Raw genomic sequence first — 22,725 nt, 5'->3', positions numbered from 1 at the left:
TGTTATTTTAACTCATTGCAGATATTGCTAATAATAACGTGTCTCCATGATGTCAGTTCTAGGAAGCCACATCCCTCAGAAGTAATATTTACATTACACTAGGTGCTCCGGAGTCAAAAGGTATTCTGGATAATGCTCGCAGTGGCTTTAACGGCGCAGGAAAACAGTCAGGGTTAAAGAGGAGACATGAAAATATCATCTGACTACACAGAGGTTTGGGTTACCAGTCAAAAACATCCATAATTCATCCGTTCATGACTCAGTTTTTGTTTGCATACACTTGCTTGCTCGCACACTCCTGTATTATGTAATCTCCACTTATAGCAAGCACACACACATAAACACAGACAGCGTTACCACTTTTAACTCTAGAGCCTGAACATTTAAATCTATTTGTCCTCCAAAAGTCCATAAGCTTTTGCCAAAATCTGCTGCATTGTGACTGATAGTGGGGTGAATTATTACACGTGCAGCTCATGGAAAGAAACAAAAAACCTTGAAATCCCAGACATAACGTAAACATCTGCTTTATGTCAACTGTATTTGTAACGTAGACACTTCACCAAATGTGAATTTCTTAGTGACATCCTTTTAAAAAAGCATAGTAGCAGCTGATGTGGTGGAGGAGAAAAAATGTCTCTCGTGACGACGTCTGAAATCCATTTAGCCGCACTAATGTAAAATGTCATTCTGACCTTGGTGCTTTCATTCAGTCGCTCCTACAACATAAAACGCATGTCGTGCAGATTCCTCGAGGCACAGAGCGCTGATGTAATAACGCTCCTCTGAAATACATTTAGTTGAGAAAACAAACTGAAGTGGTCCAGGAAATGGCAGTGGTGAGGCGACAGTAATTATGAGTGGCAGCGAACACATTTGCCGCCTGCTCAAGTCTCTCCATGTTAAGACCCAACTTGAACGAGGGTTCCAGAATGAAACCCGGCAATTCCACCTCAGCCCACCAGCCATGACCTCACTGCTGTTACCTGGCTCTCAGAGGTCCTCTCCAAGGCAATCCAATTTTCCCAAAAACATTCATTATAAGTTCATTTTACTCTTAAAACAGCTGACCTCTATTCACTTTGGGAGCCACTCCAAAAGACAGGAGACACCCAGCAAAACATATCAACCCGGCAACAATGTCAGACGAGGCAAGAGACAAGTGTTCAGACATCAGAGAGGTTGTAAGCAAGCCAACAGTTCAGCCAGTTTATCTAAACTACTTTATTTGGTGGTCAAATGTGAGCACACCAGAAATCCAACAGTACACAGGAAAACAGTAATCAACAGGGTTGAAGAACAGCTTTTCATGTCACAACATATTAAAAATGGGGGTGTAGCTGTCACAAATAAGGGCTTTTGGACAGTCTCTCCTCAGAGGAATTCATGCTGCTGCACTTGTTTATACTCATGATAAGTGACAGACGTGGTTGTGTAAAGGATGAACAATGAGAGATCCTCCACACACTCAGCCAATTGCTGCCTGAAGTGTGAGCATTTCTTTTTTAATGCTACAAAAATGGTCTGAAGTCAGAGGTGTGTGGGGGAGGGGATGTTCCAGACGCTGTTAAATAATCCAACAAACACTTTATTTGGATCATACTGACAACCTAACAGCTACTGTAGCCTCTGCTACTGCCTATCTCAACAAAGAATTCAAAGAGCAACAGGTTAGCTGATGTGTGTGAAGTCAAACTAGTGTGCAACATTAACTGTACCATAACTTACAAGCTGCTAAAAATCAGTGTCACAATCATGAAGATCACAGAGTCACAGTCTTCGAAAAGTCTGTTTATTAAGTGATATCTGTTTGTAAATATGAAGTTAACTATCAAAGAAATCACGTAAACTCAGGTACAGCCGACATCAGATTACTGCACAGCATGTAGCTACATTAACACTATAACCTTGGTCAATAATACATAACATAACTGCATGTATGAAAAACAAACAAGAATATAATATTAATCCTGAAAATAATAAACATAAATGGCACTGACAGTAAGTCTGACGCTTTAGAGTGGTGAAGGTCAAACCCAGGATTAACTCTAGCACACTACAGTAGTGCACTACAGTAGACTGAAAACAAATGAGCCAATACACCTCCTTCTGCCGTGGTGTGGTTTCAGTATCAGTACTGAGGTATGTAGTATCGCGTGGTATCGTGACAACACTAATCCCCAGTAGTAGTGTGAAGGCCTGGGCTACACCACTGCATTTTATGACAAAGTGTCTCATTGCACTGTGACTTTTTATCATTCCTGGAGCAGCAGACACCGAGCACACAGAGGTACACACCAGCACATTCCTCCACCCAAACATTCGAACGTGACACGCTGCAGAAGCACCTCGCCCCGACGCAACTCAATGTCATCGCTTGACAAGGCCCATGTGTGGATTTTTTTTTTTTTTTTTCACCAAATGTCCCTTTTTCCAGGAGGTTATGAATAGATGTATATCTGCAAATGGTAAAAAAGAATTGATGGGACTGCTGGTTCCCGGAGCACAGCGTGTCTCTGAGATCTGAGCCTGTGCCGGCCTCATCAGACACGCAGAGCTGAGAGGAGACTTGCAAGATGCTGTTCTGTTTAAAAGGTGTCACATCAGCTTGAAAACACTAGAAACAGACAGCCAAGAGGTTTTTTTTTCCATTGCTGAGGCTCCAGATCAATGTAGCCTGCGTACTTTCACTGTTTTATAAAAGCACAGTGAACGCAGACAATGTCTTTTGTCAAAGATGTGGTGTTTGAGTGTGTGTATGAGTTGGTGTATGAGTGGCTGGCTATTTAGCATTTAGCGCATGCCTTCACATATCCAAATACTTCAAAATACAAACTTCATAGACTGCATCACTTTGTTATATTTATTCAAGAGGAAATAATTCTGCATCTCTGAGTGTTTAGAGAGATCTAATGCAGATAAGTGCAGTAGGAATTTCGAATGAATGATGTCATCTAAATTGAAGTCTGCTGTTTCAATTGTATGTTGCTAATATAATAAATAGCTGTACTTTGGACAGCGACCTTGAAAAATATCTATTTGTGATGAGTGCAGATACGTGAGGACTAATATGGTGATTGTGTTTTGTCTAATTGGCAAGGCTCAAAGATTCGCAAACTGTAAAATATGTGCTGCTTTCACTCTGTTGTTTTACACTGTGTGCTTTAAAAATGTCCTTCTATCTTGCCAAAAGACTGCAGATAGCTGTGGAGCAGTGATACCATGCTGCATGAGGACAGCCATCCCACAAACTCAGATGTAATTCTGGGCAGGGTGTGAAGGAAGACCTGATTTCATGAAAGAAAGCCATAAAAACGAAGGAGGGCCTGACGCGCTGTCACACATGTTTAATGAGCTCTCGCTACTTGGTATAATAAAAGAAAGGTTCTGACGCGTGTAACATCTTATCTCCTTCGCTCTTTTCCTTTGTGATTTCTGTTGTATTTCCAAGACAAGCAAAGCTGGTGCCAGGGGAATCTGACGCAGCTTGGACGGGACCTCTTGGGAAGCAGCACCCAAATAAGCTCTCTGAGCCCTGAGGTGGCAGAAGTTTGGCCCAGGATGGAAAGGGGAGTGAGACAAGGGAGAAGATGAGGGGAGAGAGGAGAAAGAAAGGGGGGAGGAGAGGAGGAGACAACAGCGATCAGATGAAGTGCTGAAATTGAGGCAGAGCTTATTCTCTGGGCGTGCAGAGTTGAGATGAGATGTGGCGATGATATTTAGGAAGTGAGAGAGAAATTGCCCTGTTGTATGTTATTGGTGTGAGTGGATAAGCACACTGGAAAATAACCAGAGTTCTATGATTGTGGTCTGACAGCAGATGAGAAATTATCATCATTTACAAAAGGAGAATGTTTCAGAGATTACAACATTACTTTGAAAATCAGTTCAAGATTTTTTATTTGGATTGAGATTTGCATAAACATACACTGAAAGTACTACCTGAAAGCTTCTTTTCCATTATTTATCTCATTTAGTTAGTTAGTTGGTTGATTTGTTATTTTTGACATGCTCAGCCCTCATGGATTTATAAAATGCCAAAAAGACAAGACACAATTTCTTCCATATAATATTTCATTGCAAACAAAGAACCTTGTCTCCTCTTCCAAGCTCCACAAATCACAGTGTTACCTTCCTGAAGCACAACTAACGTTTTTTACACTAATGTAATCTAACCAGAAGGAATCATTTTACTAAGACGTGCAGCTCTTAAATCATCATGGAACAAGCAATAAAATGTGAACTGGACTTCATGACGAAGAAGCTTTTTCTCTTTAGGGAGACCACTAACAAAGAAGTGACACTGCTAAATTCCACGTGGACAGAAGAAGGATCAAAACTGAGCTGCAGAACCAGAAATATTCAGTTTTTTAATCTCACACATATTTTTTCTTTGTCAAAATCTGGCGCCTACATTATCTGGAATGCAACTCGATTGCCGACTGTTCAATCAGAGATTCAGGTGTGTTTTGCTAATAACAGCTGATGTAGCCAAAGATAAGAAGCAGGCTACAGAGGTCTGTGTAACTCAATACCTTCCTCATTTTCTTCCTTTTCAAACCTGTAGTCTTCAGACCTGACTGATGCACAAACCACAAAATACAGTAAAGCCACTATTCATTACACCTCCAACAGACATATGTCAATATGTTGCTATGTGGTATGTAAAGCTGAATTGAGTGGTAATTAAGTTATAATGTGGATAAATTCACAGTATGTTGAGCTCATTGTAAAGTCCCCAAACACAACCAGATATATTCTGATATGTAGATATATGTCAATAATTATTTTCAATGCAAAAACAAATGGCATTGGTTAAAAAAACTCCACACAAATTACTAAACACAAGTGTTTGTCCTCAGATAACTCAGTAATGTTCTGTTAAACTGTGATTACCTACTGATATCAGCAGGTTATAAGTCTAGTAGGGGGACTCCCAGTCGTGTTACCACCACATTTGCATGTACTGCTGTACCACACCATAAAACTACTGGCTAAGAAATTATACTAGGTTTGGTGCATTAGGTAGAGCACTGTTTATTCTCTGTGGGCACTCACTGAACAGTTGCTGCTGATGAATGTCATTAATGATCTTAATGTGAAGTAAAACTATGCTCAGTTTGCCATGAGTAGTTTCATCAGTTGAAATTGGAGGAGTATACTGAGAGTCTGTTTTTAGATATTATTTATCGCTGACATGTTCTTTAATGCTGGTGTACGGTACTGGTTTCTGTTGAAGTTCAGAAGTTGAAAAACTAAAGGTTGTTATTTCAGTGATTATATTATAATCTGATTATGTTATAATCAGAGATACTTACAAATATGACACAAGAAAAACACAAGAAAACAGACAAATTAATATTGCCTGGAAAAATCATATAACTCCAGTCTTACTGGAATAAGTTAAATCTAAGCTTTCCTGTTGGATTTATCCTATTTGAAGCCACTGGGCATATTAAGCCCAGTGTGTGTGTGTGTGTGTGTGTGTGTCATGTGAAGGCCCTCTGTGTTTACAGGGCCAGTGAGCAGCGATCCGCAGCATAACCATGGATACTGGTGCAGGGTCATATCGGTGCTGCACACTCCCCAGCAGGAAACAAACACTGGGGTGTCACGCTGAAACCTCAGCTTTCTAATTGGCTGCTAATTAGCAAACGAGTCTGACCTGCAGGTTTTTACTCAGCTGTAAGAACCCTGTCAAGAATGTCTGAGTCCTTAACATGTTCACTTGAAACTGTCCCTAGAGTTATTATTTGATCTTCTCAATATTCATTCAAAGTCCACTGGCAGTAAATTCAGATCACAGAGAAACACTGCTGTACTTCGCTTTTAACGAAACACAAATGAACAAAACTAGAACTACCGCCTCGTGTTTCTATGCCTCCACCAACCAGAGAAGTAGCAGGAAATACGGCCATAATCTCACCTTCTGTTTGTGAGTTATGGTGTTGAATGGCATGAAGTTGACCTTTGACCTTTTGGATATAAAACGTCATCACTTCATCATTTTCTCGTTCTAGACAATTGTGTTCAATTTTGTCATAATTATCATGGAAATTTTTGACCTATTGACCTTTGACCACCAAAATCTCATCAGTTCCTCCTTGACTCCATGTGAGTATTTGTGCCGAATTTGAATTAATTCCCTCAATGCACTCCCGAGATTTCGTGTTTGGAAGAACTGGACAGACGGATAGATGAACAACCTCAAAATATAACGCCTCTGGCCATGACTGTCGCCGGCATGGAGACATAAAAATGTGTGTTTGGATTTCTGAGTTTCATATTTAATGCCGCTAAAATATTTCCAAGTGAAAAATAAAAGTCCCTGTTTGGGACAGAGCATTTCAACAACTACATTAGTTTATGTAATGGTCTAGTATCTGGCTCTGCCTTCCCAGTCTGCAGCCAGAATTATAAAGAGCAACGTGCACATAGTTTTATGTGGAGGAATGTTGTGTATAACAGTCTAGAGTTGAGATTCCTCCGACACAGGCCAGGAAGAGAGGAAAAACATTATTGGTCTTGATGTGTTCACATGTAATCGGAAAATTTTAAACACAGGGACAACCAAATCAGTCTGAAACACATTCCAATCAAAGGAGATATTTTTGTCTGTGAGGTGTCTGAAGATGTGTGTATCCATCTCTGTGGTGTCAATACAGACAAAACGCCTTTTGTCACCTTATATTTCATGAGAGAGCTATCTTCTCTGATCAAAAGAAAGAACAGTTTGGATGTGTGTTGTGCTGATCCATCCTGTGTAAAGTGCTGAATGTGTTCTCTGACTGGCCTGGCCTGCATCTCGGCAGCATTTGTTCAGATCGTCATCCAAATGCAGACGAACCGTTTGTTGACTTTAGTGTAAACCAGTTTCAGTCCTACATTTTTGAAAGTTCAGTTTCTAAATACATTGGGCTTGATGAAAACAGTTTCTGAGCTACAGTCAGACTTGTAGATACTAACATCTGAATGTCACAGCCAGCTCAACAGAAGGGGGTGAGGAGACCTGTTCTTGCTGTGCACTGTAAAACTGCCACTTTATATTGTGCAGTATAAATCAGGACTAGATGTTTTAGATGTTACAAGGACTTCGAAATATTCACTACCAAAATGTAGATTAAAAAAAATGTGCTAACAAACAAAGCTAGTTTATCATAATGTTATCTTCAGCTGTGATTCATTACAAAGTCACAGAGATGTGACTGTGTTTTTTAATTGTGTAATGTCGGAAAAAGAAACAGAATAAAATGAAGTGGTAACCATGTCTCCTAGAAACTGTTAACACACCACCACCCCCTCCACTGTGTATAATTTTTGGTAGTAATTTAGTAATTTAAGAAAAGTTGTGACAGTATAAAACGATAGGTCCACCCTAATTTAGATTAAGTAAAAAAATTAAGCAAAATTTCTATTTCTATTCAAAATATATGAAATTTAAACATACAGAATAATTGTATTTCCCTGTTGCACTGAAGGTTCAGAGTTGATCAAAAAAATGCTAACTATTATAATCAAATATAACTATGTCCTCAGCTGCCATGTAACAATGTAATCTGTGCTGCTGTAGGTTCTGGGACAATGGAAGTCAAAAGCAACAGTTCTGCCTTTGATTAATGTGCTGTTACCATGTTTATTTTCTCTGATTCTGCAAATACACAACGTCACTGCACTTCATGAGAGCTCTTTTTTTATACACCAAAATAAATGTGTAATCAGAACAGCGAGGCTTGATTCAATTCACATGTCAGTCAGTATTTAGTTAAAGCATACTGTACTGTAGCTCCTAATCACTTCACAGATCAGCAGAAAGAAAATTAAACATGTTGCCTGATGGAGGATTCTCAGCATGTGTAAACAACTGAGTAATTACTTAACTCTGGTTTCTGTTCCCATACTTGTCAATCAACATTTTTATAAAACAATAAAAATATTGGTTTAGAAAATAACTGCAAAAACAAACCCAGATAAACAAAATGATCATTTGATACAAACACAATGACTGGAAAATGTTAACGATTATTGAGCCTCGACACTGTTTGCGCAGGACCAATGATAAGGTTCTACACACAAGACAAAAAAGTCATTTTTCTAAACTTTACCAGATCTGCTGCATCATTCGTTTATAGTGATATGGTGGTATGGATAATATTTTACCTCCAGATATACAGCTATCCAGATACTGCTCAGAAAACACCACAGAAAGGAAATAATTCTCTTCATGAAGCAGTCTCATAACACTGGGTGAGCCACTAAAACATACGCAATAAAAAGACTTGTGAGCAACCAGACATAACATTTTACAACCAACACTACTGCCCAAGACAACCAAAGGAAAATATTTAAACATTTTGTAAAATGATTTTAAGGCTTTATAATATATAATTACAGGCCCTGCAGATACCCTGTGGTAATGCCATGTTCTTGAGTTGTACATTTGAAAGTAATTAATTAGAAATGAAGGTGACATTGTTGGTACTGACTGTAGGAGAAAAGCATGTAGGCTCTCTGGTTCTGTATGTAAATACAGAAGGTGGAGGAAAGCACTCTTTCAAAAGTCTGAGCTCTGACCGAAGCAAGAAGAGGGACGGACGCTGAGAAAACAGGAGCTCAAACATACACAGTGTAAGTGATGTGTGTTTATCACTGCGTTACAGCCCATAACACACTGCCGCTGTCCCTCCATTCCTGCAGCCCATCGTGACACTTGTGTTTTGACGGAGTACACCGAAGCCTGCTGCCTGGGTAATCCCAGATTTCCTATGGCACAGCTCTCAGCTTAGCAGAGGGCTTGACTAATAGCTTTCTTTTCAAATGATCGCTTTGCTACACGACTTCAGAAGAAGGCAGCGAGCGTGAAATTCAATTATGGCGCACACGCTCCGCAGCCCCGTCCCGAGCTGTCCACTTTAATCCCTCGTTTGCCCTTAAGGATTCTCAGCCTCTTTCAGCTGGACCTCTTCTCCAGGTTCTCCCTGTTACTCCTGGACTTGTGTTGGCCCCCTATATGCCCCGTACATCTTGTATTTTCCTCGTGGCTTTCGCCTTACGATGGCCTGCCTCGAACTTTACAAGCTCCCACCCTTTGTGTCTTCCTCATCACCACCCCCTTGCTCTGTTGCATATTCTACTCTCCCTGACCTTTCACTGTAGAAAGATCAAAAAAAAGAAAAAGAGCATGAGTGTTTAAATCTAAGTACAAATTAGACACAATTAGAACTTCCAGTGGATTTGTAAATTATGACTCATCTGCCAGAAGCAAAGACAGAGGTAATATGATGTTGTTCTATACCCTCAAAACTTTGTAAAGAGGAGGTCAGGGTGAGTGGATGTGTCAACAAAACACTGTGCTTTGACAGGGGAGACCGCTGTTTGTTTCCTGTCTCCTACCGACAGACAACACTGTCTCCCCAACCTTAACCAAGTACAACCAATGGCGATGGAAGTTCCATAACTTTAATGAAATTGTTGTTTTTAACCCAAACCACAATCTTTCCCGAACCCTACACTTAACATGGTGGTGGCCGATCAGGCAACAGTCACAGTAGTTTTGGTAGGGCCTAACAAACAATGTTGTCCTGCCAATAGAGACATCAAATCAGAAAACACTACTTTTTTTTTATAGGCAATGAGAAACACTTATATGCTGCACATTACAGCAATAAACAGGTGTGATTAGCATATAAATGAGTAAGGACTCTTCTCACCCCTCTTATTTTGGTCACTATACATTCCTAAGATCCCAAACTATCAGTGACAATGGAACAAAGAGAATATTTTGAATAAATATGAACAGCCAACATGGGCAGCTGATTTTCACAAAGAAGACCCCACTTGGCATCTGTTAGTCACTGAGGTGTCTTCACATTGGCTCCGACTGAGTCAAAGCAAAGGTAGGTGTGTTGATACTGTCAAAACTAAATCTGATAAGAAACATATGGGCCACACTTTGTAAAGTCAAAGTAGAGAAAAAGGGTGTTTTCACACCTGAAAGCTTGAACCAAGGTCTGAACCAAGGTTTGCGTTTTATTACACTGTACACATTTGATCCGGTTAGTCTTGGTTTATCTCAACTTCTTTTAAAGAGTCTGAAAGTCAGAATCATCCAAGAAGTGTTTTCTCACTGCAAATGAACCAAACCACAGTTCAGTTTCATCTGGACCAAGACCACCTCTTTTGGTCAGACCAAATTTTGGTCCTTAGGTCCAGACCATGGTTTGAGGCATCTTTCACACATGAACTTGTCTGCTCTAAGCTTAACAATGCTAGCCTACCTGGCCAAATGTCTAAATCACCTACAGTAGTAGAAGCAGTGTAACATAGCGGAATGTAGAGTAGTGTTATTTCCAAAGACAAGAGGTAGCAAAGCATTTAATACATACTGTATACAGAAGGGTTATATTAGAGAGAGGCCGGTTAAGGGCAAGTACATACAGTGTGTGGAAGAGTTTCCCAGATGCTTCTATATCTCAAAACACTCAAATTCCAAATGCAACACTCAAAGATAATCAGTTTCACTTTTTCTCCCCCTCATTTCAGCCTAATCACCATTTTGTTTCTGGAGTAAAAACATGAGTCAAGGTCACCCCCCCACTCCCCACGACAAAGACTAGGCATGCTGTGGTCTCAGGGTCTAGTGTCTGCAGAGGTGGGGTGGTGGGCTGAGGTGGGCCAATGCCAGATGAACTGATCAGCCAAGAAATGCAGAGGAGGTTTCCTGCCGTATCCTGGTCTGGGAACACAGTATCCCATATCCCCGAGAGACAGAGGGGGAATCACTCTGTGTTCCTATACTCAAAATACCTCCACTGAGCTCTGCTGGCTACCCTCCTGAACTTCTCTGCTGCTGGAGTTTATGTCTTCTTCTGTCTCCATCTGACCCCCTGGCTCTGTCTCTTGGTCATTGCCTTGGCCTTAATTCTCACTTTCTGCTTCTTTCGCACACTCCCGCTGTTGTGACACTGAGTCAACAGCTTTTCTTGTCTTCTGTGTGTGGGGGAGTGTATGTGTGAGTCTCAAAGGGGTCGGCTGGAAGCAGCAGTTGTGGTCTGGCCTGTGGTCAGGCACTGATTCACTGATTTGCAAAGCATAATAACATAATACTATGATTTGTGCTAGAAATTGTTGAATGGCAATAATGCTCCCTTGAGTGATTTTAATTTTGATATATGTCATAATCGGAGGTTCTGGTGCCTTTTGACAGCAACATTTAGCTGAAGCCAAGAGCGAAAACAGCAACAGACAGACAACTCTTGACACTTGTTCCAGTCAAGACTCCATTCTATTATTCTTCTAATATAATTACAAGAGAGACTACATATATCATAGATTACAGTCTTCACTGAGCCAGTTCACACAAATCTGAAAAGGAGGAAAAAGTACTGAGACACATGGTTGATAAGGGACATTTCTATTCCCTTATCAGATCTGCAGCTAACACAGCCAGATGAATGTATGGGAAAGCCCATGCTTTCTAACTCATCAGACGGTGATTGTGTCATGAAGGCCAAGAGGCTGGGGACCCACAAATCACTTCTGTGAAGATCAGTCCTCTAAATCCAATATGATGTCGAGTGGCTCCACGTGAACTTTCACGCTGTCTGTTTACTTGGCTCTAGAAGTCCCTGGCTCATGCAATTATCTGGTTTAAGATTACACGATGGCCAGTAATGATTTTTAAAAAAGCTAAACAAAATGCTTCTGGGTTGATGCCAAAACGAGGGGTTCCCAGGGGCTGCTGGTGTGGGGGGGTTGAGGACAGTGGATGGAAATAGCTGTCCAGACCACGGGGAAAGCCCCTGTAAATTCTGGGACAGTGACTGCAGGCCTGCCTGATGGACACACAGCTGTAGTAGCAGCGGTCGGTGTAGGAGTGACGTTCGGTGATGGGCCTTTTGGCTGCACTATGCCGCATAGTTTGTTTGGTTCTGTTTGTAGCCCAGCAGATGGGAAACAAGCTGGGTCCATGTTCTCGAGAGGTCCTGAGGGAGCAGAGGACCAGAGGGAGGAGATGCTGCCAAAGTGCCATGTCGGCTTGGCATCACTACGGCAATGACATACACCCCACGCCATGCAGCTCCTGCTCAGGGAGAATGACTTTGTCTCAAACAGACGTCAATTAAAGGCAAAGTTTTAACATCAGAGAAATTGCTCACATAGTTACATAAGGTCACAGTAGCACATACTGGCCAACAGTACAAATAAATGTAAACACAGTGGCTCTTTGGGTTTCTGTGCAACTGATGGAAAATTTTAAGCTAAATTTTCACAGAGCACATTCAGTGTGTTTCCACCAGCTGTTTTAAAAGGGCTTCTCTGGAAATCTAGCACAGCCCTACCAAGAAGTTAGAGGACTTTTGTGTATTTATGTTCAATTAATGCTTAATGTGGGAGTAGAAATCAGGTTTGCACATGTACAAATGTGCACACGCATTTTGGCCCTACTATATGACTTAGCCACAAGATTACACTGCACAACTTGCCTTTGTTTCTACTGTATTTAGTCAGTCAGTATTTTAGCACTGGTGCCACTTTTAACAACTGTGAATGACTGTTGGAAAGTGGTGGGAAAAATGAACCATTAGCAAGTCAGACGTTGTTTTTTATTATTATTATTATTATTGAACAAGGAAATATGCTAATACTGTGTATGAACAGTGAACGCTCACTGGGTATGCTGTATGGTGAAATTCAGTTCTATCTGATAACAAAAACCAAACAGGCTTGATTTAATGCATAATTGCATTAGCTATTTCTGTGTAGAAAGGGCTGCACTGTATACAAAGTGAACATGCATGCCAAGTATAAGGTAATAGGTAATTTTTCAAAATGTGAGACCATGTTATCTGATAATTCCCACAGTGCCTCGTGTACAGAGCCACAGGCTGCAGACAACATAATCATAAGCGCAATAAGCGTGAACACGTACGATGAGCAAAATGATGGAGAGCGTGTTCATGACCCTAAAATATACAAGATCTAATGAAAAATGAAAAGTCTCCATCATCCTGAGAATGTTAAAACAAATATCACCATCTCTTCGATGCTACGTGAGTTTGGGTAAGAGGAGGGAGTGCCTGATGTATTTTGAGAAGCCTTGTATAAAAAAAATCGCTGCTTGGTGATGCCATGTGCAGCTGGCAGTACCATAAGCAAACATTGTGCCCTTCACTGAGCTATGAATCATAAGTAGGGGGAAGTTTGCAGACAGAGGCCCTTGCGAATGTGATGGTGTGGATATAGCTCCGGTCATGTCAGACTGTGTGGGAAACACAAAGAGGGGCAGGCCGAGTCACATGGGTCGTCCTGCTCCCAAAGACATGACTCTCTGTCCTTTCAATCTCTCACTGGCAGGCCCACCCTCTCACACACATATACACTCCTCCACTGCACTCTCTATTTATGTCAGTGCACAATGCAAGTGCCTCATTTATTGGTTTGTTTGTTTTCATTAAACACACTGCACGTTTTTATTTTATTGTCTTTAACATTTCTCTGCATTAGGATGTAGCAGGTGACTGTATACACATGGTCGAGGAGTGTGTGTGTGTCTGTTCAGCACTCACAGCAACATGCACAAGTCGTTATGTTATGGTCTGCTGTATGTGGCTGTGAGATGGACTGTGTGATTATACACTAAGTACAGTGCATGTGTATGTGCAGTGGTACATTTGCAGTATATGTACAGTATGTAATACATGGATCTATGTACGTATGGGTACTAGTGGCCTTATAAGTACTTCTACTTAAAGAGCCATCTTTCCCAGGCTTCAGGCCTTTTGCCAGAGGAGCTCAGTAAGATCAAAAACAAAGGTAAGACAGTGAAGCGCCAGGTAGACAGCAGCCGATGCAGCTGCCACACACTCCCCTCTCCTCTGGACACTCACTGGGACAGCAGGAGAGGAAGTCAGCGGTGGAGCTGTGTTTGCTGGGGATATGATGAACTTCAAACTTGACCAGGTACCAACAGGTTATTCTGCTGTTTGTGTCTTTCATCCTCTCCAGCCAACTCAAAGCCTTGTAGTTAGTTTCCAGAATGAACTGTCTTCCTAAGAGGAGGTGACTCATTTGACAGCCAGATGTTCTCTTTACTGGAGGTTTCCCTGAGGTAGAGCTTCCAACTTATGAATGGACTGGGATGGTGATCTTTGAAAGGGCCTTGGAGGAGCTCTGCACCCAGCCCACAATCTGAAGCATCAGTTTGCAATATGAAGGGTTGCTGAAAGTCAGGACAATACAACACAGGAGATCTGCTCTGCTGCTTCCTCTAACCACAGATCCTGAGGGTCTCAAGATAAATGTATTTGGGTAGTTTTTGTTCTTTTTTGTTCTACTGACTACTGTCTCATTTTAATTCTTTGTCTTCTTCAGTCTTTTTAGATCTCTGAAATAAGCATTACATTATTTTAATGTGTCAGCAAAGAAAGGTGGGACCTACTGCCTCTGTATATGCAGTTAGGTGCACTTGTCTGCTGAACTTTGTTTTTCTCTTTGTCTTTCATAAATACAGCAATTACAGTGTTTATTAATTGATAATTCATATTTCTTTATACTGAGATCACTTTTTCAAAACACTTCAAAGCAGTCAGTGTGGACAAAACTGTGGATCATTTTTCATTTTGTTAATAAATCAGTAAACAACTTCTGGGTTGCCAGGTATTTATCTACTTCGCTATAAATGTTATTAATTTAAAAGTAAATGCGTGAATGGATTTTCCCTTTTTCAATAGACCAGCATGGTCAGAGCCATGCAGTTATTAAAAGTTAACTTTGTAATAAGGATTTTTTGTATTAATCAATCCAGTTTACAGCTGTAAATGTTAAATAGCTGTTAATAAATCAGTTTTCTCAGCTCTTACCCAGAAGGTAAGCAGTCACATGATCCACTGAAGTGGTCAGACTGATGAACTTATGGTTTATTTGTTTTTGTTGTGTGTGTGTGTGTGTTTGTTGCTTTCATTTACAACTTTAAAACCTTGTATAAAGGGAGCTTAGTACAGCTGTATGTAATAGGCAGGGAAGATGTAAAATGTTCTGCTGCTGCAACAAGTCCCCAAACATATCGTTAAAGCTTCATGTGATTAATGCATCTACAGAGAAAACCATTTGACCCCCAACCTCTCTCCTACATGCACAAATGAAAACCAACCAAACAAAAGCATATATTAAGCTGTTGAGTAAAAACAAAGCTATTTTTACAATCCTTCTGGTCACACTGCACCTGTTAACAAACCACTGGCACTGTTTTCTGAGGCCAACAGGAAAAGGTCTTGAAATAGCTTTCCCATGAGCCTCTGGTCTAAAATAAAATAAAGGGGCTGGCAGTGGCCGCCCACCACACTGGTGCGACCCTGTCATGGGAACCATGCTAAACTGCCTGTGAAGATTTGAGCAGAATAAATGAAACAGCCATCCCTCTGTATTTCTGTTTACATCACTAATGCAAATGCTCATTTATCTTACATAAAGAATAAATACTGAGAGAACAGAGGCCATGTCTGTGTGTGTATATTTGTCCGTGTGTCTGCATGTGTGCCAAGGCTTGCACACAGGTTCACCACATGCTCGTGCTTGCAGAGATGCCTTGTTGACTTGTCTTAGACGCGATGAGTGAGAAGAGGAATAAGCAAATCGCATTGAAAGTGTGAGAGTGAAGAGCCAATAAGACCTGTAAACAAAAAGGGGCATGCTAGCCATTACTGCCAAAGTAAACACACACACGCAGCACACTTCAACAAAAACATTTACATTAAACACCACACAAAAGACCATTTATTAAAAGAAAACAATAATGCTTCACAACTTACAAAGCTGAAGCATCTCTGAAAACCCCAACAGGCTATATCCACCAAAGAAAAGTGAGGATTCCACTGAAATGAATCAGGTTTTTTGGGGGCGCTGAAGTGGAATCGGCTTAACTGAAGCACACCAACCAGCACTGTTCACCTTTCTCTGCTTCATTCTCAGACTGCACTCTATTTTAGGGACCTCTGATGACTCCGTCTTGGCCACAATTCCCTTTTTCCACTGTAGAAAAAAGTTATTCATAATCCTCCCAATAACTCAACACTGTTTGTCCAGTGTGATAAAGCAAAGGGAGCGTTCACAATCTAAATTTGCATTCTTCAGAAGTGAATGGCTTTGTCAGCCGGAGTAATACAGTTTGCTGCGTCTGCCTCCTCCCACTGCAGGGAGGCTGTTTACATGGGGACAGCTCAGAGATCCAGAGAGGAGACAACACTGCTGGCCTCTCCCCACAAGAAGGGCCTCTGTGGGTGGGCAGCGTTTCACCCGCTGATGCTCTAAGATCATTCTCGAGACGCACAAGAAGAATAAAACTCTCAAAGGAATTGACAGATTTTGTGCCAAATAGTCCATTTTATGGCACGGCCCTCCTCTCAGCTGCATTATCTGGACTTTAGAGCTTGTCACAGTAAAGGGGGAAGTTGAAATATGGACAGAGATTATCCTCAAAATAGTAACAAAACAGAAACAGAAGGTCGTTGACAAAGGGAACACCCTTTAATCTTGTCTGTGCAGTTTCAGGGAACTTTAGGGTGCAGAGGTTAGAGATGGGGCATTAAACTGATCTGAGAGGTCACGTGACATTGCCTCAGATCCTGTACTGCTCTTAGCTATCTTGGCTTTAAGTAATCAGAAACACAAGCTGGAGTGATTCCCAGAGTGTATTCCTAGATAATACAAGTGAGAAAGCTTTGGCAGGCAGATAACATGGAGAAACCTTCATGAGGTTGGCCGTTCAGTGTGACGCACAGCTTGTTTTTTGTTGTGCTCTTCAGGCCGACAAAGTTTATTTGAAGTTTATGGTGTTACAATGTTCTGAATTGGGCCAAGTGAAAGCAATTTTCACTAAAACTTGGGTGGCCATAGATAACTGCACCTGAGGCCTTAAAATGCAGACAACTAGCGCCGTCTGTCCAGAGTGAGAGAATCATCCCAATCAGCCACGAGACGCAGAGTAACACAAGAATTTATGAGTGTAGAGAGGCAGTGGTTAACACTTGATAGTCAGTGCTCAGAAAGTGGACTGAACAAAACCACAGTCACAGATAGTTAATACCCATTTTCAGCTATTCATTTTAACGGCTGTGGAGTGTGGAGTCTGAAACAAAGCAACACAGGACTATCAAACACAATGTAAGTGAGCACATCAGTACATAATACAGCTAGTTAAATAATCAAAAGTGAGTAACATCAGTGGTGAACACAGTTTAGAGCAATGAGAATACATTGTGGCCAAGTGGCTTTCCCAAGAACAGTCAGACAGTCATCTGTCAGAAAACTACATCAATACAAGTAATATTGATCATTTATACACTGCTACTGCTGCACAGTCACTGTACCTGGAGTACCTTGGAGAAGTCCACACAGAACAGACCCAGGCCACCACAGTGAACAATGACAACAGAAGCTCATATGTAAATAAAGTTATGCCTGGAATCAAATGTATTCTTACTGACTCCCTCTGCCGCCAATATCCAGGATGAAAAGCAACATCGACTCTTTGATTGCATGCTAAGTGGAAACCAGAGCTGCTTGAGGATCACCTGCCAGTACAGCATCTTATCTCTGCACACAGCTTTGCTCTGACTAAGCTGAACTTCTGCATGACTTTTTCTTTCAACAGGGAATTTACGGACATCAAACTGAAACACTCTGTTCTACACTCGCCTCCCATCTCTGTTTTCCCCCGCGGCCTACAGGCAGTACAAGAAGCAGGGCTTTATCCTACCACCTGAACTTCATTACTCTGCTCCTTCATGACTAGGAACGTCTTGTATCTTGTCTTTTTTTCTTTTTTTTTTTTACATAATTCATGGGTCACAAAGTCAGGCTTGAACCTATGATTCACCCAAGATCCTGACTGGTTCTGAGGATTGTTCTGTTTTACTTATTCTCACACAACGTAAAAACATACTTCCATCTGAGCATTTCTGTCATTTATTAAACATTTTCTCCAAACAAGAATGTTGAGAGCTATATTTTAGAATGGGTCTCGTATTAGCCCCAATTTTATAGACAGAATATAGAGAAACCACTTGCATTATTCTATTTATAAGCTTGTATATTACACTCCTCCAAAATCTCTATACAGCTCAAGGGAAACACAACATATAGTTTGTACCTGGTCATCATCCCTACATAAACTGTAAAGGCTGTGCTAATGTTCCCATGATAAAGCTATAAATAAGGAGAGCTTTCCTTTTGAGTTTTATTGAATGAAATATGGCAAAAGAATGTTTCTAATGTATGGGCATAATTTCACCTCTAAGTGAAAAGAAGCAGCTAAAGCTTCCATATATGGGACTATATAGGGAAATTTTAACCAAAAGAAATTGGTTAAGATTCCTAAATACCCTAAAACCCTCTACCTACCTCTCACTCAATTCTCTGATCCCTTCAACCCATTCCATGCTGACATAAAATGCTATTCACATGGGCATCACTGACAGCAAGTCCTCCCCTCCATCATGGGTCAAGCAATTCACCCCGAGCAGAGGAATTAAAGAAAGCAGAGATATCTTCAGATGTTAATCCCTTCTAAGATTCAGAGATGCTGTGATCTCATGACGTGAACCGGCCGTTTGACATAACAGAATTTGTTATTCAAAAGAATCTCTTATAATGTAGCTGTATGACTTGGTATATTGCTCTGGGAACAGCAGCGTGACCTCTGTTTGACCTCTGTTTTCACCTTTGACCCAGAGGAAGATGTAAACAGAATAATCTGCTGTCAGTAAAACGTATTAACTGCTCGGAGGTCGTGAAACAATGCTGCCGTGACATCTGAAGTACCTCTACACTGACAACATCAAGGTGCCATGAGATGAGGGAAGATTGGGTGGTCAGTGGGAATGGCTCTCGTACATACTGCTTATCTGGAGGCATCTTTCCAGGAAAATGGAAAAAAAAAAAAACAAGAACATAAAATCCATGTACAGAAACCAGAGGGATGTTTGACTGACACTAGTTTGATGTTGAAGGTCTCCTGACACACCAAACCAGCTCCATGCTGCTTAGGCATGACAGTAAAAAGGCCCCAAGAGCTTCCCTGTGACAGGCTGCAATAAATGTCACAACCGTGAACTCTTTCTCATACAGACAAAAGGCACGCCATCGAGCAGGTAACGCACACAGTAGGCCTGCAAAATTGCTACTGAAAGTCAATCGAAACACAACAGCTCCTGCATACTGATAAGTAGCAACTTTTACTGGGTAGAGAAATGTACATAGTCACTTTTTGTTTAAATCCCTGCAGACAAGCCATAAAATCACCGTTCTGAGACATTATATGACTGTCAGGGCTTTCTTCTGTATGATTCGTACTGGATTTCACATGGGGCCAAATGGTAGTCAGTATGGCATAACAAGATAATCTAGGGGTAATGAAGTTTCCGTTGAGGGTTATGGTCTCAGTGGAAGATGTAAGTATAAATCAGAATATATAATAAACTATGAACATTACAGAAATGTCCCAATGCACAAATGTATTTGACTGGATGTCTATAAACCAATCACAGCGTTCAGCCACATCTAAAGTGGACTGTAGTAGAGCCACACTCCCTCGTTAAGCAAGTTTAGATGACCATGAAGCAAAGAGGAAGTGTAAGGCACAATTTTCATCTATTTATCATATTGTTAAAGTACATCATGTGTGTTTAAACTGTGTTTAAACATCAGATGTTATTAAACTTATATCAAATTGTGAAAGATTTATAGCTGAATGACTGTGAACGTAACCCTTTGTATAATAACATATTTTAACCATTTTTTTCATTCATACACTTTAGGAGACACATTTGACATCTGGCCATGAAAGGCTTTAAGTCTTTAAGGATTTAATATCTGTTTCGATTCAGCTCCATGTGCTGCACACTGGAGGATTCAGTAAATATTAAGTTGATGACTTGATCTTCCAAACAGGCACTAAAACTAGGTGTTGTGCATATAAAATCAAACATTATTCTGCACCTCATGGCACATTTATTCAGGCACTGATTTTGGTGATAAATGAAAAACACTGGCAGTGTTTTCACAACAATTTTAAAACTTCACGTTCATGTCCGAATGAAGAGGACAATTATCATCTAGAGCCTAACTGGAATCACATCTGTCTCAGGCTAATGACTTCTTACCCCCAGCAAACCATAATGAGCAAAGCATAAAGTTATTGGAGGGTTTTGCCAGGATACTTAACAACATCTCTTGCAAATAAATTTCATTCACAGCAGTGGGGTAATGCACTGGGCTAGTAACTGGTCTAGGGATTAGGTTTGATTTGATTCTAATTCATTCAAAGTAGACATACTCAAAGTTAAAGAATGTCTGTCTTCACCTAGCCCAATCTGTGATCTCAGCACTCCCCTGTTTAGAGAGAATGCTATGTGACCGAGTGAGTAATGCAAGGGGGTGCTGATGTCATAAATGAGGCAAGTCTTCACCTGCAATCGGGTATAAAAATGATGTTTTCAAGGAATCAAAGAATTAGCAGATGTTCAGACCGCAGTAAGCACTGCATTAAAAAGGGGTTGCATTGAGGAGGGTGTGTTTCTGCAGGTAGAGATGAGATGAGAACATATGATCCAGGAAGTCCAGTTAGGCTATACATTCATTTTAAGACTACTAAGTTGCTAAAACACTGCACAGTATTAGTGTTAGACCACTCTCTAAAGCCATTTCTGTGATATTATTATTATTATTATTATTATTATTATTATTATTATTATCCATCTCACCAATCAAGAAGTAGGAGAAATATGGTTTTCATGTTAATCTCCTGTGCTTGTTCATACTCAGTTGGTGATGTGTTACAGGATGACGCATTGTGCTCCGAGTAAAATTGACCCAAGTTATTTGCTTTGGCATCCCACTGCTCTGATGCTGCAGTTTCATTAAAATGAATGAGGAATCTCCACTATTTGATGCTATAAATCAGTCTAGCCTTACAAGTCACACGAGTTTTTGACTTTGCCAAGAATTAACTGATTCTGTCGTAATTTAACTGTGATATGATTGAAATAAATCTGTTGTTTAACCCATAACCATACACACACATTAGAATAACACTGCTGAAGACCGGCTGTGTGCATCTCACCTTCCCAATACTTCTCATCTAAGACAAAAAGCTCTGACACACACGAGGCTGACAGAAATCCTACCTGCTCACTGGCTGTCACAGCATGTCTGTTTGAAGCCACAGCGTAGTGTCCTCCACCTGTTAGGAGAAAGACAGTGATGATAATGCTAAACATTATAACTATACACTCAGTGACCTAAATAGTACTGATGTATAGGTACACCTGTGTGGTCTAATGCAATCAATCCTGCCAGGAGAAATTAGACACCTCTCAATATAATATAGTAATACACCTCATTTATAAACATATAAATGAATCTACACATTTCTGACAATGTCAACAGAAACACGTACATTTCAACTTCATAAAGGTGGAACTGTATGAACTGAGAAATGATTCCACAGGTGTGTGGCCATCAGCTGAATTAACAAAATAAACTGTGTATTTTATACTGTGTCATATCTTGGTGATTGCCCTATAACAGCCACCATCAGAAGTGGTGGAGTGGGATCTTAAAACAGCCTCCATCTGTTTCATTTTTTCCTTTGATTGACAGGGCATCAAGGCGAAGAAGCACAACCCCTGAAAGCTCCGACTGTTCTTCTGGATCATGATGCTTAGATGTGTTTTTCTCCCTTTTTTTTCCTCCAGCAAGGCAACAAACTGCCAAGATGCATGTAATCAAGCAGCCAATAAATACACCACAATAGCACGACAAGAATGTTCACACAGTTAATGTGGATCTCACAGAGTGCCAACAGCTCTGTCAATCCCAGTGGGATCTGGGAGAGGGTACGACAGGGAAATGGCCACATTCCAGTTAATTGAAGACGACTTGATTTCTGCACCTTAGAGCCGAAAGCCTCGGCTTATTGTGCAACCATGTGGATCCAACTTTTGAAGCTGGTGCAGAGTGAGCTATCAGACAATTAAAGAGAGGAAACAAAGGAGGGTACTGCTCGCTACAGTCCAGCTTGTTTGCATAGGTGTGAACTTAATTGCTTGAGGGCTTTGCAGCCATCTGATTTCACTATCTTGCACAAGCAAACACAAAAACACAGACACTCACAGACTCTCAGCCTGCTTATTCTTTTATGTATCTTGGAAGAATGAACTAGAGGTCAGCAGATATAAATCTTTCAATAAGCCCAGAGACTGACATGCATTAAGACATAGTGTTTTTCATCAGCTGTATGCTGGTTTCACTTTAAATCACCCTGACTGAATTGTACAACAATATCCTATATTTCATGATATGTAGTATAGTACCTCATTAACTTGCAGAATCACTGAAGAAACAACTCTAGTCTGCATGGTTTAATAGATCCTGTAAACATAATTCTTTCCCATGTGATAAGAGGACTACAAAACCTTTCCAAGGAAATGACGCTGACATGAAGTCATGCTTTTTCTCTCAGCTACTCTAATGACAGCATCAAGTATTTTGTTAGGAGAAAGTGCCAACAACAACAGCAATAACCTCTAATTTTCATTATCTCTTTATACTCCACGTATAACAGTAAGTACAGAGAGCATCTTGTGTTACCTTCAGGGCCAGGAGGAAATTATTCTTCTCCTTTGTTATCAATGCTCCAGATAAAGAATAGTGACACTGAATCTATTTGAA

General features: G+C 40.7%; 1 protein-coding gene across 10 annotated transcripts in view; it reads right to left on the bottom strand.

Moving 5' to 3' along the window:
- Positions 1-22,725, bottom strand: part of myocd (myocardin) — a 100,928-nt gene that overhangs the window by 55,190 nt on the left and 23,013 nt on the right. For 9 of the 10 annotated variants that reach the window (XM_018687940.2, XM_051066231.1, XM_051066230.1 and 6 more), the window contains one exon: positions 21,180-21,235. The exons of the other annotated variant lie outside the window; for it this stretch is intronic. The gene's annotated coding sequence lies outside the window, so the exon portion shown is untranslated. The remainder of the gene's footprint in view (positions 1-21,179; positions 21,236-22,725) is intronic. 10 annotated transcript variants of the gene reach the window in all.

The sequence above is a fragment of the Lates calcarifer genome, linkage group LG23 (genome assembly GCF_001640805.2).
Source record: "Lates calcarifer isolate ASB-BC8 linkage group LG23, TLL_Latcal_v3, whole genome shotgun sequence".
Classification (NCBI taxonomy): domain Eukaryota; kingdom Metazoa; phylum Chordata; class Actinopteri; family Centropomidae; genus Lates; species Lates calcarifer.
Note: the sequence above shows the minus strand (reverse complement) of the source record. Positions and strands in the feature narration are given on the sequence as shown.